Below are 17,204 nucleotides of genomic sequence, written 5' to 3'. Positions count from 1 at the left end.
CTTTAAGGTATATGGAGATAGGATATAGATGATCTTGAAAAATCTTAGTTTTCTGAAGGCAGGAGACAAAAATTTACTCTGTGGTGACGGCTGTAAATATTATGTAGCAGAAGCACTTGGCCTGGTCGCGGGTACATAGGGAGGGTGCATTATACACATTTATCTTACCAACAAAGGAATAAAGTCAACAAGGAAGCTTCTGGAGTGAAGGCTTCTAAATTCAAAATGTGCTTTGGGGAGGAATTTACAAAAATGTCCAAGATTCTGTGTCCTTATTCACAAAAAAGTGTCTTTATCCACAAGCAAGGGATGATAAGGCTATCTAACTTGGGGTCACTGTAAGATTCAATGTAACACTTTATAAAGAACACAGCATAGTGCCATTCATATTATTTCCACTGCGGGGGGGGGCAGTACATGGGAGGCAGAGAGATTTGCCCAAAGAATTACATTAGACAAAAAATAATTCATTTTTGAATTTATTCACATGCTAAATTTTCAAGTGACCTAGAATACTTGATAACCACTTGTATCTGCAAAGAAGCACAAAGTAGTCACGTAAAAGTAACCTTAACACGTTTATGATGCTTTTTTTGTTAAGCAAAAGGAAATGATGCCATGCAATGAGGAATGAAGTGTTGCACCAGGGTGGAGGAGAGCAGTGAGGAAATTCAGCTATCAAGGGGCACATGCTTGCATGAGAACACTGAGCCCACCTACATAGCCACAAGATGTGGGTCCTCTCCGCAAGACAACATTATTCTTGGCATTAAGTGAACTCTAATTTCAACTTTAGTATCACTTTAGGTCTTTTTGACATGTGTTTAAATTTGCTTTGGTTTTACAACCATGTGACATGTGTTACAATAATGATTTAATTGTTTTTTTTCACATTTGTAACTAATATTATATAATTTTAATTCCAAGTAAAAGACGCCCCTTTACTTCTCAAGCTTGTGTTGATTAGTTTAGCAGGTCTCTGTCATAAGAGTGTACCCAAACAACTCTGCCAATCTCAGAGAAACAGGATAGAATTGTGAAAATTAAATGACATAATGTATGGAAAATATACTAACCAGTGTCTATCACTTGCTTTCAATAAAAGCTTGCCTTTATGATTATCATTATTAACCTAATCTTATTATTATCAAATGAGAAAAAATACCTTGATGCTACATTTTGCCTCGAAAACAAAATTGATAATTATTAATTTTATTCTTCACATTTTAAATAATTACTGTCATCCTAGTTGGCCAAAGTATTTGCTGTTTTAAGTCCACAAAAACTAGAAAAGACCAGTAGTAATGGAACTACTCTGCTAGTTTATAATAGCAGGAAATCAAAATCTTTGGAGTAGTCGAAGTACTTTAGTCACAATCTTTGGAGTAATTGAATGAATTATATCAGACATTTGCAGGATTTCTTAATTCAAGAAAATGAAAACATAAAAGATCATGTTATCATATCAAAAGTAAAACAATATTGAAAGAAATCCTTAATATATAAAATTACCAGCAACAGAATATTGAAATATTCTTGCATATATTAGACCAAAATATTCCCTTACTGCTATCTGAAATCCTGAAATGTTATTTTTTAAATTATAGAAGTCCTCTAAAACTCAATAAAACATAAATTTAAAAAATTATGCTATTCTATATGTATGGGCATGTACACACACACACACACACACAAGGAATGATGGTTGTCCCTAACATTTCTATAATGATTAAGCAGTTCAAGACTGATTATGCCCTTTGGGTCACAGACTTTGTCCTACCAGGCATCTGTCTCATTGCATATATTCTGATAATTGTAAAATTTCCTTGCATGTAGGATTAATGCAGTCTTTTTGCCTTATCACTTGACATGAAAAAGGATTCAAAATTAAAATCTTTCAACGTGTTTTCAAGACCATTTCTGTGTCCCGGACCTCTCCAAATTAACTGATTGGCTTCTCTAAACATGCAAGAGCTTTCCAGAGAAATTGCCTGAGCATCCTGTCTTGGACAAACAATATACTATTTAATTCATGCATAGAAAGTACACATATAAATGAAAGTGGAGATTTTTAATGTTTGAAAAAAGAGGAATACCTGAACTTCACAGATGGGTAAGGTTTAATGCCAAGTTTCAATGAAAGACTTAGTAAGTAGAGAACATTGTTGGTGACTAACTGGGATCCAGGAGCAAAGGAGTGAAAGATGCTGTCAGACAAAGTATTAGCTCTGAGAACATCAGGACAGGCACATTTCTGGACCTCAACTACGTGTTCCTGCCCCACATTTGGTTCTGTCACTACACTGAATTCTCCCTTCTCACACATTATTCTTTCAAGCACTCAGGCATTCACACATTGAATTTTCTGCCTGAAATATCCTCCTCTAGCTGAAAAACACCTACTTAGATTTCAAGACCCTAGGAAAACATTTCCACACATCAAAAGCTTTCTAACCCCTTCCCCCCAGCAGATTAATCCCAGTCCTTTATGCATCCAAATCCCATGGCTCCCTTTTCCATCCACTGTGAGAAGCTTATTTCACATTGGGTTGAACAATCAAATTCCAGATAACTTAGACAAGGACTTTCTTTTGGACACTAGTGATGTCACTCCTGTGCACACTAATCAGGGAACCTGATTTGGAGGTGCAATTATTTGCTTACTTAGTCTTACTAATGAATTTTTCAGTTCCTTAAGCCTCCAGGAATGTTTCTTATTTACCTCCATATCCAGCAAATTAGTAAGTGCTCAACAAATATTTGTTAAATAAAGCAGTCTAATATTTAGCTATGCAAATTATCTAGGTTCCCTTCCTTTGCTTATTTAAAGCTGCAGTTATTTATTCATACATAAGATGAGGACAAGTAGGATTTCATATCCTTCTTGCTTAATGAAAACCTTTTGTTGTATAGTCATTTTTTCTATTCTTTAACTCTCAACTACTTTTTAAAATACAGCACTTTCTGGACAAGGTGTTTTACACTGCACGCATAGAGGAAGGTATTCATCACGCCTATGCTCTGTCTTGTCTTCAGTCTGAGTACGTGTTTAGATGTGTTTGGAGTTCTTCTATTTCTTATGCTATAGGTGTCTACTTTCCCTTGATGCAAATTATTCTGCTTCTTAAGAGATCCCAATGCATGTTTTTCCTTTGTAGGATAATTTATAAAAATGGAAAGAGCAAAAAAACAGTAGATTCTGATGGTCAGTAGTTTAAAGTGGGTAAAGATTCATAAGTCCAGTCCTACTATCAAATCAGAGGCAAGATGACAGGTCATTATAGAAGGGGCGTGCCCTGTTGGGCAAGACACTGCTGAAACCACAGATGTGTACTCTGATGCCAATGCCATGAGATGGAGACCTAATTCTAGCACACAGAGTCAGCAGCAGTTTTTAAAGTGATTTTCTATTTCCTAGGAAAAAGTTGTGTGATCATAGGGAATTAACTGGTTCATAGAAACTACATTCCTTTATAAGGAAAAAAAGAATATTCAACAGCAGAATCAAATCTTAGCAAAAAGAAACTTTGGGCTAGAAAAATGTCTTTGTATATCAAACAATAAAATGCAAATCTTTAAGACGGCTTTATCAGAATATGATTCTGGGACCCTGAGGAGCTTTCAGTGACTAATGATGGATTCCTTGAGAAGAAGACTGAGTTGATATTCAAAAGAGAACCAAGAGTGTCCTGGTAATTAATCTACTTGAAGGTGGAGGAAGCCTTGAAGGCAAAGAGAAGATAAGAATTCCAAGGCCAAAAAGGAAATTAGCAATGCCGAGAGGAGGTCCCTAACCCACAATCTAACACAAGCCTAGTTTCACAGGATAGATGCTGAAAACCAGAAATGACAGCAGCATGTGGAAATCTCTGATTTCATTTAACATGAAAACTTGAAATATCCCTTTTTACTTTTAAAAACAAATTAAACTCCACATAAATTATGTTAAATGCAGGTTTACAGTTATAAGTAATTCCTGTTATAAAGATGTCTCAACTTCTAAAATTAAGTCGTGGTATCATAGCAAAAAAAATTAACAATTCTATCACTCAAAAATTAACAGAGTACAAGACAATAGAGGAAAAAGAAATGCTTCTAAAACTGAGAACAGAAACCTGCTGATTACACAAAAATGATGTAACAAGCTATCATAAATCTTAACAGAGTTAACTTTGTGTAATACATCTTCTCTATGAAACCATACTCACAGTACAATTTAAGTAAATGACCCATCTAATTTAAATATTATGAGGAAATTGGAAGATGCAACATTTCTCACCTTGCATATCTTGCATTCTTTCAGATGCAAATTAGGAGTATACTACCATATTACTGCTAATCTACCCCTTCTAATACACTTCTAATACTACCCCTTCAAGCACTGCTTCTAGCTAGAAAGTCTACTTTCCGAAAAGCAAGAAAGCCCCTGAGAAGCTATGCCATCAAGACTTAAGAACTAAATCCTATGTGCCCTATCCTCCTCACCTAGAAAAAGCTGCTCTGGGTGCAAATCATGTATTTAGCATGATTTCTTGTGTGCTACAGGATCATCATTTAAAAGCTAGCTCAAAGCAGGGCACGGTCCTGTACACTGGTAATCACCTCTTGGGGAGGTTAAGATAGGAAGATCACCTGGCACCTTACAGAGATCCTGTCTCAAAATAAAATAAAATAAAATGAATTGGGTTTGCAGTTCAGTGGTGGAACAGTTACCTAGTGCAAGGCCCTGGGTTCTATTCTCCAAATAGTAAAAATGAAACATAATAAGACCGAGCTCAAGGTGTTATTTATTTATCTGAATCAGCATAAGATCCTCTTGTCTTGATTCCTTTAATTCTAAGTTTAGGCTTTAATTACTTTTTAATTGTTTACTTATGATAGTTATTCTCTCTAGCTGTATGTCATACCCTTAGGATACACAACAGATCCTACCTTAACACCCGTAGGGTACTAGTCAAAATAAATATTGATTTCCTTACCATTGAAGACCTGAAAAAAGTTATGAAAAAACAGGAAATAAAAGCTACATATTAATATCAACTTTTAGAAAACACTTTGAAATTATAAGGAATTCTGTCTAAATAGGTATTATAATTTGTACAAACTCATTTTAATATTTTATGTCAGTTTATCTCAAGTTCAATATTATCAATCTTTAAGTTCTTGTATTTTCCTACAAAAATAAAATTTCTCTAGGACATGAGTAAAGTACACTATTAGTTATACTTTCATTTATCATGTGTAGCAATGCTCCATGGAAGAAAAATCATCTGACTTCACATGGCTCATGATATTTTGCTGACTAATGATTACAATGCAGTTATAAAATTGGTGAGTTTTCTGTGCTCCAAATATCTGCACAAGCTGACAATGGTTAAATGGTTAGTTTCAGTGGCTGCTGGACTCACATAACACTTACCATTAAAGTAATGAAATGAAAGTGAATAATGCTTGCCAAAGGTGAAGCATTTTAGAATGAGGTATTTCATTTGCTCAAAATGCATAGAACAAGCAGGCAAAGAAGAAATAGCCTGGTTTTTTCCTCTTTACCTTCTCTTTAGTTCCATATTTTTCAGTATCAGTTTTTCATATCACATTAAGTTCACATCCTAATAGTATCTAACTCTATACTGCTCACAAGCTTATTGTGACTAGATGACTGAGCTGAATATTTCTCCTCACTGTGAGGATCACAGCCAGTTTAGGATATCTAAAAGACTTTAAATGGCACCAAAATACTTAGAGGCACAGTTGTCCTCTTTCACTAGAAACATCATAACACAGGTTGATGCAAACTAACAAAGACCAAATTCTTATGTATTTTTGCCACACAAGAGAATTTTATAGGCACCCCCATCCAAAAATTAATTTACATTTTCCCCTACAACCTGCTCAAAGATTCAGAAAGCAATTCTTATCATCTCATTAATTCTATTTTGTATCAGAAGATAAAATGGTACATTACACATGTTTTTTTTATGACCACACAGCTGTTTCTTAAATGGTGGTTGTCTTAATTGTACTTAAGCTTTAGTTTCTTGCATATAATAAAAAACACACTTTTCAAAGATTTTTTCCTTATTTAGTGTCTGGGAGAGTAGCTCAATAAGAAAGCCCATATTTAGCATATGTGAAGCACACACGCACACCCACATTTAGGACTAAAGGGAAAAGAACAGGGAAAATATTGCTAATGTCCACAGATCAGTGTTAGTATTATTTCTTAAAGTGAATATTTCAGCACTAGGGGAGGGTGCACTAACTAGACACCAGCTAGAAAGATCTTTACCTCTCCAATCACAAAGTTAGGATTAGTTGATCTTCTTCACAGTGAACTAACCTAATGGGGTCTAAAAATATCTTTGAGCCGCCTAAAAGCAAGAACAATTTATGCCAACAGAGCAGAAAGGAATACTGATATTAAATTTTCTGCCTATGGCCTTCCTAGGGAAGAGGCCTGGTAAAACATGGTTATTGCTGTTGATTTGTTGCAGAGTCATTCATTCTCTCGATTACCTCCTGGAGACATGGGTAGTACAATTAAGTAACTAAAGATAAAACCCCAAGAAACTCATTTTCAGCATCAGGGCCAAGACTGCAGCAGCAGCTTGCATGCAGTCCGTATTTTATCATCCCAGTCCACCTAATGCTGGGAGTACTAATGAATAGGCAAATGAAGTCACCTGGCAAACAGAAGACTAAGCAGAAAGGAAGAGCTTTGATGCGGCGGAATTATGAATCGTCTACGTTTGATTTTAAGCACTGTTAAACTAGCAAAAAAAAAAAAAAAAAAAAAAAAAGCAGGGCCATATTGAACACAGCCAGAAAAGTAAACTATTTTAAAAATCCTTCCAACAGAGTTTTTAAAAAATCATGAAGTATTAAAGCTGGAAAAGCCTTAGTGATCATTTTATGGCTCAGGAAACTAAGATCTCAGAAGTCAGGGAGGAACTCAAGGTCACAAAGCTGAACAGAAGTCAGCACTCAAAGAGTTTTCTTACTTGAAGGCTGAAGTATACTACACCAACCCCCAACACTTTCCTGAAGTGTGATTTGAAAACAGTCTCTCATTCATAAAGGGATGATAAGTTTAAGGCTGACTGCAAACATAAATACCCATGACAGTTAAATGAAATAAAGCAGGTTTCTTGAGGTGACTGGAAAGAGGAATACACAGGACAAAGGGTAACCACTATCCTAAAGTCAAAATTTTGATGCCCCACCACAAGGGCTCTGAGTAACAATTTGTATTCACATTTTTACATGGGTGTGGCGAGAGGATGAGGATTTTGGCTTAGTGAGTCCTACTGTTCCTTTGCTGAGCTCAGCAGAGAGCAATTTTGCTGTGTTTATAGAGCTGTGTCTAGTTTTGCTCACACAGAATCCGAAGCCTTCCTGGGTAGCCAATAAGCAAATCAGCCATGAAGACTTTTGTCTGACAAATTCAAATGACCAGAGACCAACAATACTTCATGCTAGCTCTGCACACTAGGTGCTAGCAACCACGAATCCTCTGTTTGATTCTCTGCATACTTCCTAGCCTCTGAGCTTTTATACCTAGTCACTTAATTGCTTACCATTCTTATGCTGCCTGAGAACTGGCAATATTGAAGTCATAATTCAGTGGGGCCGAGTCTGCAAAAAAGCCTGAGGTCCATCAACAGGAGGAAGGCTGTGCCTGTTGCATTTGTTATTTCTCTGCTGTTTTGTTTTTACAAGACTAAAGAGTACAGAGTAAAAAATAGTAAGAAATGCCAACATCTCAACAGTTATTCTTTGCGTTCTATCTGAGAAATTACAAGATCCTTCCTTTACTCAGTTTCTCCAAATCCCATGCACAAGGCAGCCAGTTCCCCATAGGAGGGAAGGAGGGGTGGCACTGTAAAGCATTGTGGAAATGTAAGAAGCATCACAGCATAAGAAGACATTTGCTTCTTTATGGTCAATCAATGCATGTAACAAAACTGAGTCCCAGCTTGCCCTTACCAGCACCTTGGTCAGTGAACAACTATTGCTTCCATGTTGTCCTGTTCCTTCAACCCATCCACCCACAAAGCCTCCAAACTGGGATCAATACAGCAAAACTCCAACTCTTCTTCAGATAAGGTAGCTGGAAGCTTCTGGAAGAAAATTTCCCAAGAGGATGTGTGTCTTTCAATGCTTGCCTTGAGTCCTGACTGGGTAATCAATAACCATGAAATTTGCTGTCTAACTTCCTCCAGATCTTTCTCTAGTCTCTTCTAGGATGATTCTGATCTCACATTGGACCCTGGCTTCACCCACAGCTTACCGGGGCAGTTAAGGGTCATGATTCATGCCAAAAATCCAATTCCCCACCATCGTACTATATAGTAGAAATCTCCACACTCACTCTTGACCCTAGAACTCCAGTTGAAAGAAATCCTAGACTTTCTGGATCCCAATTCTAAAATGGACTTGGACCTAATTAAATAAGCACACATGCTACGGCTAGTCTCTTCTTCTTCTTCTTTTTTTTTTTTTTTACTTCTCCCTTTAAATTTTTCTGTACACAGGCCATACACTGGTAAATAATCCTCCCTTCAAAGCCTCATCTGATCATAGATTCTCTAATCTGTTTTTCTCAGCATCAGTCACAGTAATCCTTGAATACCTCATGCATAACAGTACGTTGGGAGGTGCTTAAAGTGCTGCATGAATGAAGTGATTAATTACTTGTAATACAGTCATGATAATTTCCACTGAAATTAGTCCTTAGATCCTATGAATTCACAACAGGATACTCAACCGTAGGATAAAAGTTATCAACTCCCACTTCATCTATCTTCTCTGAAAGCTAATAAGAATATTATCCATCTGGAATCTTGTTCACCACTCAAATTACGAACTTGTTTTAAGAATGACCAGAATACAGGACCTTTGAGACCACATTAATTTTCACCTGCCACAGAGGGGAGAACTCAACCTCCTAGCAGGCAGAAACAGCGCAGCTGACTTCACCCTGGAACAATCTGGTTTGTAACTGAGAAGTTGACAGAACTAAGAAAATGTGTTTACAGAGTTCTAAAGAAGGGATCAATGGGTTTACTATTTTCTTGACTTACTTAAGTAGACTTCCCAGTTCCAGAATGACCAAAGAGTATTTTACAACATTCAAATTCTATCATTCCCCAGTTATCTTGTGCTTAAACAATTCCTCTCCTGCTCAAACTTGGCTCATTTCCTTTACTTATTAAGGCCTCATTGTTTTTAAGTAAAGTTTATTTGCTTGTCATTCAGTAATGTTAGGGGCCTTCTGTATCCCCTGAGAATGACAGGGATACCTAACAAAAAATCTTCACAGTGTAATTAGGGATGGAGAACAAAGTGAGTATTTCCTGGGTCAGGCTCACATCCTCACAAAATTAGGACCCTCTGAGATCTGTGGGGTCACTGACCATGGCTAGAAATAGTGTATGAATCTGAACAATTACAGATGTATGTTTTTGCCTCTTGTTCATATACACAAGACAAATCAGGGACTTGCCGCATTGAATGGCTTCTTGTATTCACTCAAGTTTCCCAGCCTGTGCTCTCATCTCATTAGAATTTCTGTATCCTCTGGTCTTGCAGTTTCCTTTACCTTCTTTTGTATCAAACAAAAGATGGTAATTTACGTCTAATTAACGGAACTGAGTCATAATGAGTTCTCTTCTCTTAGACAGCATTTGAATCTCCAAAATAACCAGCAAGATTGGGCTTTTTAAGTCTTGTTCCCGCTTAAGGTTTTATAACACAATGCTCTCATTCAGGCCTCTTACTTTGCATACAGTCAGAGGGCTGGAGGTTATCCACATTGTGAAATTCTTTGGCTAGTTATGCCCCCAGTGATTTAACAGCAAGCAGGCTGTTTTAATATTTTCTGCTAAACAGCACTGTTGAAATAGTCAAACTGATGATTGCATCATTTTTAGGTCTCTTCCTTAGACTTTGAAATGGTATCCTGTGCTCATTGATGAATCTGATAGCATTCTTTATGAGCTCAATTTCCTTGCAAAAGATACACAAGGCAGGATGAAAGACGAGTTTGATGCAGAGCGCACAAAGGCTGTGCGTCCCTGTGAAGAGAAGCATGATAAAGCACACAGCCAGTCTCCCTACGCCATGACATGAGGGCGCCCACGATGCAGTGATGTAAACACACCAGACCTGCCTGCAGGGAGCAAAGGCTCAAGTTTGAGCAGAAACAGTAACCGGGTGTGAGTACGGAAAGCATCTTCTGGCTCTCTCACATGCCAAGGCATTTTTAAGTGCTGTCTATACATGCCACATGCCAACACAAACAGACCTCAGGGTCTGAGCTCCCCTGGCATCTGGCCCTCTTGCAAGCATCAGTTATAACACTGGATTTTTACTCCTGGGACTATCTTCATCCAGGCTTTTCATTACAATGGATTAAGAAAAAGAAATACCCTCTTCTGTCTACATCTCAAACGCCTCACAACTCAAATATGTATTCCTGTGCTATGGTATTGTTACAGTTTCTGTAAAAAAAAAAAAAATAGTGACACCACTGAACTGCCATCACATTCTGCTGAACTACAAATTCACCCCTGCTCCAATCTTTACAGGATCAGCAATTCAGACAGTGAGAGAGCGAGAGCGAGAGAGAGAGAGAGAGAGAGAGAGAGAGAGAGAGAGAGAGAGAATGAGAGAACAGAGACAGACAGAGACAGACAGAGACAGAGATAGAGACAGAGACAAAGACAGAGACAGAGAGAACAAAAGAGCCAATAACGCAAGGTTGACCCCAACTTTCACCATGGGAGTCTTAAGAAGGACAGAGATGGAAATTGCAGGCATGTTGTGTTATACAGAAGGACAGACAGATGCAGCACTACATGCTTAGAATTTTATTGCCCTGTTTAATTTTTTTCTCCTCAAAAAAAGTAAGATGTAAAATTTATAAACTCTAGCTTTTCCATAGATACACTTGATTTGTCAAAATGGAAAGATGAGACTTTGGTAACCAGCCTGGCTTGCTGAAAACATTAAACCAGACAGTAGGTCAGAGAAAATTAAATACTACCTTGACTAAATTAGTCTTAATGAGTCAACAGTAACTCATTTATTACATTAAATTGGCAAAAAAAAAAAAATAGGTTAAAGAGAAAGGAGACTATCACATACAGGTATAATACATGATTTTGTGTTTTGGGGGTGAGGTAGAGGAGGAATATATTGATACTAACAGAATCAATCATTATAGACACATTTAAACAAGTGTATTTGCCTCCACAGATTGAAATCTAATGTGAGAAATAAGACATACATACAAAGCCACATGCAAATGGACTTGAATGTTAATTTATAAACCTGACTCTTGAACTACACTTCTTTTCATTCAAACTAAACTGAAAGTAAGTTGGATATCTCTAAATTAGCTCAGATGTCCTTTCTCAGCTGGAGTATGGTAATGAATAGCACACAATTCTCACCTTCTTGCCTTCCAGCCCCCGTGCCCTTGGAGGCTCCCGGACTCTCAACAGGGTGGGAGGAGACAACTTGGGCTGTGGATCTGGCCTTCACAGGGCTAGTGAGCTGGCGCCTGCCAAAAGAGGCAGGCAGGAGAGTAAGGTTTCCAGGACCAGCAGCTCCTGCAGACTGCGTGGGGTTCCTGTGGGAGCAGGGGATGTTCGCTGGCAGCCACCTTCAAAGTAAGTCAAGTGTTTCTAAACTGGGGCCGCCTGTCCACAGCAGCAGACAGCCATGACATAAACCAGCAGGAGCGCAGGGTGAGTGGAAAAAGATACTGCCTATCACAGAAGCGTGCTCTTGCTCTTGCTCTTGCTCTTGCTCTTGCTCTTGCTCTTGCTCTTTCTCTTTCTCTCTCTCTCTCTCTCTCTCTCTCTCTCTCTCTCTCTCTCTCTCTCTCTCTCTCTCTGTGCGGGGTTCCACGTAAGAACTGCTGTACCAAGGTAAATCACTCTCACTTTAAAAAAGCTAATGCCTAGATTAATACTCATTATAACTTATGAAATAGTCATTTTAAAATTAAAGAAGCAAAAAACATACACATGCATGATTTTATTCATTTGTTCCTTCTTCTAACTTAATAGAAAACAGACAAGAACAGAGCACAAGAGACTAGAAGTATGCTCCCTTCATCAAGATTTCAATCTATTCATAGTTCAGAAGACTTTTGTAAGAGAGAACACTTTTCAAGAAATGTCACAAAAAGCCAAAACAGTCTCTGACTCTAAGCTGGATTACAGCAATATCAACTGATAACATTTTGGAAAAAAAGTTTTTAGAACCATCAAATAAAGAAATCAGAAATAAAGTTCTTCTAGTTAATAATGACTACAGCAAAACCAGTAACATTCAGTCACAACTTGGGATGTTCAATCACGTTTCTTCACATTATAATCATTATAGTCAATACCATTTCCTGACTGTAAAAGAATTTTTAAACTGTTACTATGGTTTTTTTGATAGAGGAGTGTACAGTATTTCATAACCTTTATTCCCAAAAAATAGCATAAATTTTCAGAGTCTGTGCTATGCTATGATATTGAATATATGCTCCAACTTCTATATGGTGGAAAGAATTTCCAATGCACTGAGAGGTGTGGTTCCACAGCTGATTAGAGGGCTGTGTTCTCATGAATGGGATATGGTACTTATCATGACAGTGAATTCCTTGTCCCAAATGTGGGCTTACTATGAAGCAAATTTGACCTCTCTTGCACTCTTCCCCTTGTCCTTTTCTCCATGGGATGATGCAGCATGAAAGCCCTCATCAAGTCTCAGTGTTATGCCCCTGGATATCCCAGTCACTAGAACCATGACAAATAACTTTTATTATTCATAAATTACTCAGCCTCAAGTATTCTATTATAGTAACATGAGGTGGACAAAGGCAAAAAAACTGCTATTGAGAAGTTTTACATGCTTTCATAACAGAAGAGTGTTGTGGGTGGATGATGATGATAGTGGTGGTGGTGGGGGTCACTCTGATGTTGCCCATGTGAGCCAAAGTTCCTGTGGCAGTGAAATGTAGCACAAATTGACCGATACAGATAACGGGAATGCAGACCTCCTTGATTCAGATGATGAAGAAAGCAACACAGTGAATACATATTTGATAGTCAAAACGTTGCAAAATGGCCACAGGACCAAGTGGAACAATCCAATGTTAGAACTATAGAACTAAGTCAGAAAATATAGTGACAGTCTGAATACGGGTAAAACGTACTGGACAGAATGCCAGGACTGCCATTCAATGTTGGAAACTGTAACAGGCAAAATGCTATAAGATGCTATGAAATACACAAAGATGAAATGCATGTAAATCATTTTCCATGCACCAATAGCCACATTTAAAAATGTATTGTGACACCTCACTAGCTGATCTGAATGCATTTCTAGGGCTACTGTACTTAGCACAGGTTTTTCATGGTGATCACAGGATTTATAGAAAAACAATGGGTCAAAATATGGTATGAAAATGTATGCCCTTGGAGACACAATGGCACACCTGTGCTTTCAGTTTAGGCATTTATCCTGGAACTCAGCCATCAGGTCTTTCTTTGTTTGGAATAAACTGAATGATGTTGTGAACAGACTTGTTGCTCCCATCTCCCAAACGAACCAGAATGTGACATTTGACAATTGTTTTACAGGTTTCCAATTGGTGTTACATTTGCTAACAAACCACAATTGCTAACAAATTGACCACTGCAGGGACTGACACAGGAACAAAGCAGAAATTCCAAATGAAATGCTGCAATGTCAAAACAGAGAACTGTATACTTCCATCTCTGAATTTCAGAAAGATATGACACTGGCCTAGTACATAGCAAAGAAAAGCAAACCGGTACTGCTGACGTCAGCATTTCACCAGGAGGAAAACACAGAGAAACCTTCAGAAAACAGAAGTCTGAAATGGAAACTTTCAATGACAAAATCAAATACGGAGTAGATGTTGTTGAGTTATGCTGCAAATAGGATATCATTTGAAACACAGAACACTGGCCAGTGGTGTGTTTTATTTGACCCTAAACATGGGTGGAATAAATAGTTTATTTTAAATATCATGGAGAAATATTCTTAGAGGATTGGAATCAGAGCTCTTAAGAGATCTTACGAGATCACTTACAGCAGAGCAAAATGTTTCTACCCAGAGACCTACAGTAAAGAATGGAGGCGCACACTGGTGAGCTGACAGAGGTGGACAGGTAGGCACCGCATCACGGAGACCTATTAGACAACAGGAAAACAAAAAAGATCTCAACTGCGCTCTACAATACAGTACAGGAAAACAAAAATACGACTCTCAGTGTAAGTGACACTTGTGTATGGCACATGCAGTTCTCATTTGTGACGACTGCCTTGAGTGTACAGTTGAAGCAATGCTTATTTCTGCGGTAGACTTTTATTTGTGTTTATATTGCAGTTTACAGGGACTTACTTTTGATGTTACCTCTAAGGTTTTGTAAGCAAGCAAAGAGCTACTGTGAAAATGCTAATGTCTATTTTAAGCACTCATTACACATGTGATATTTTATTTTATTGCCATCTTATTTCGCTACTAAGTGCATGTTAAACATTATAGTAGGAAGCTATCAACAAGGCAGGACAAGACTGCCACACAGAAAAGGCAAGCTAGGCACAAGTGCTATCACTGCAAGCAAGATGTGTGCATGGAACATGCAGATGACAGGCGTGAAGACTTCCTGGGGGTGTGGAAGGTGAAGCAAGCTTATTTCTGTGGTACAGTTCTATTAGTATTTTCATTGTAGTTCATATAGGCATTTATTTGTTATCTTTTAGGCTTTCTATGGAAGTACACAGCTGATGTGAAAATGTTGATGCCTATTTTGAATGCACAATACATATTGAAAATAATTTATTTTATTGACATTTAATTTTCCTGTCAACTATACACAGCACAATAGGAACTTCCTGACAAAATGGCAAGACCACCGAGACATCAAGTAGATCCTACAAAAAGACCAAGAAAGAAAAAGACCTGTGCTGTCAGTCTAAGTGATGCAGGCATATGGAATGTGCTGCTATCATGTGTGCAGATGCTTTAGGTATGACAAATGAAGGAAAGTTTTTTTGTAGAGTGATATTGATATTTTCATTGTAGCTCATATGAGAATTTATTTCTGCTCTTTTAGACTCTGTACACCAAAAACCAGCCAATGTTCAAAATTTTTGATGCATTTTTATAAACAATAAATATTAAAAATCAATACTTTTGAGACTTTTGTCCAGTTAAGTACTTATTGTTTAATATAATGACTCATAAAATTAAATTAATAATTCAATAGAAATATTGTAAATATTAAACATAGATCGGACACTTTGTGTCTTATGCTCCAATGGCTAAAGAAACACATCTCATGATGAGCAGAACCTTGAGTCTCACTTGCATCTAGTGTAGATGACTCCGGACTTTGAACTTTACAGCAGAAGCTGGAACAAACTGAGACATTGAAGAACACAGAGAAAGGCAATGAACTTTGCACTGTGAAAAAGACAGGAAGTTTGAGGGCCAGAGGTGGAATGTTTTCTGTTACAGTCTATAAATAAAGTTACACTTTAAATAACCTCAAATCATTTAAATAACTTAAAGCAGTTTCAATCATAATTTTGTCCAAATCCAGAAATCTTTTTAAATCCAATCACTGCATCTCATTTTTAGTTTCCTAATTGGTTGTATCTGTAAATGGTTTTTTTAAAGCTTCAAGATTAAAATAACTACAATAAGTAGTAACATTCATGATTAATATTCTTAAGATATCTTAATCCAAGAGATATATTCAGCAACAAATACAGTGGTACATTCCACCTATAGATATAGGTAATGTGAAAGACACAAAAAATATAGCTGGAATGAAGGGAAGGCCAGATTCCTGCCATAACAGACCCTTCCACAAGTCAGATCCACATTCGGCACTTAGGGCATCTTTAATAACACAATGAATTGTGCTGCTAAAAACTGTTTTCTTACAGCCTTTCAGTAAACCTTTGAGAAATACTTAGAAATAATGAGAAACTAAAATATAGTTAGCATGCTGCAAAGAATTGTTGAATACCATAGCCGTAAAGGCCATGGAGATCAATTAATCTGACTGTTCCTCTCTATTATAAATATAAGAATCAATTTTTAATTTATAGACAAAACAAAATGCACAAAATGAATCTGTGAGTATTCCCACATACATTAGTTACTGTTCTTTTGAACATCTGTGAAGATAATATATAATGAAATAACTACTCTGAGGTCAGTACAGTTTAAATGCATGTGTATTACATGAATTTCAATAGTCTACCTTGACAAACAGTGATATGTGGCCCCAGTTGACATAGGGATTTGTACATTGAGCAATAATCCTGAGGCCCCTTAAAGGCAAGAACTAAAGACATTCATTTGCCTTACATCAGCCCTGAAGTACAAGGGAAGGTCAGAATTGACTAAGTTACCTTTCCAAGGTCACACCACTGGCTCCCAAGAACACAAGAGGCATAGATTCCACCCAGGAAGTGTCCACAACTATATTCCTAAGCTACAACCAGAACACAATTCTTCAGGAACAAAATTCAAAATAATCTCCATATACATTTATCACAGCTCACTGTATTCCACCAAAACCGCGGCAATGATATAAATGCTTTTCCCCTTCCAATCTTACAAGAGATGAGAACTTAACAAAAGTTAATGCATAGCTTTGGGGCAAAAGACAAATTGTCTTTTATTGTACTGTAAAATGCTATATTTATCATGGCCTAAAAATATCCAGAAGTCAGTATAATATCTCTAATATAACATGTATCTTTCTGGTTGGAAGAAAACACTCCTTTTATTTCTTTTCACTCTGCCTACAACTGGAACATTCCTATAACAGAGATTAAGCCTTAAATTTCTGTATCCAATAGTGGTTGAATCACAAGAGGACTAAAAAAACATTTGTCTCCACCAGCTAATACCCAATACGTGGCTCCTCTGGGCAGTTTGCATTGATTTTGCATTAATTGCATAGGCTGACTTTCCCATATTTTTCTAGGCAAAGTTGTAAAAGTGAAAGGATCTAGACAGACTCTGATATAAAGTCAAAAGAAGGAAGTAAATGTTAAGAGTACTGTTTTTATAATATACAGTTTCAAGGAGTTTTGCCTCTTCCCTTACTGAAAATCAACACAAGAGGTGATAAAATTGTACTTTCTCCCTTGTC

The 17,204-nt window shown here is 37.2% G+C and overlaps 1 protein-coding gene and 1 long non-coding RNA gene across 3 annotated transcripts in view; one reads left to right on the top strand and one right to left on the bottom strand.

The window, feature by feature from the left end:
- Cdh2 (cadherin 2) overlaps positions 1-17,204 on the bottom strand; it is a 205,745-nt gene that overhangs the window by 107,443 nt on the left and 81,098 nt on the right. The window lies entirely within an intron of this gene.
- Positions 11,452-15,223, top strand: LOC134471801 (uncharacterized). Of its 2 annotated transcripts, none has more exons than XR_010041462.1 (2): positions 11,452-11,753; positions 13,644-15,223. It is a non-coding gene; the product is annotated as an uncharacterized LOC134471801 (long non-coding RNA). The 2 variants fall into 2 exon arrangements; XR_010041463.1 differs by having other exon boundaries at positions 12,078-15,223.

This window comes from Cavia porcellus, unplaced genomic scaffold (genome assembly GCF_034190915.1).
Source record: "Cavia porcellus strain 051 isolate PalLab524CR breed Dunkin Hartley unplaced genomic scaffold, mCavPor4.1 scaffold_20, whole genome shotgun sequence".
NCBI lineage: Eukaryota > Metazoa > Chordata > Mammalia > Rodentia > Caviidae > Cavia > Cavia porcellus.
The sequence above is the reverse complement of the archived record's forward strand: the minus strand, read 5'-3'. Positions and strand labels throughout refer to the sequence as shown.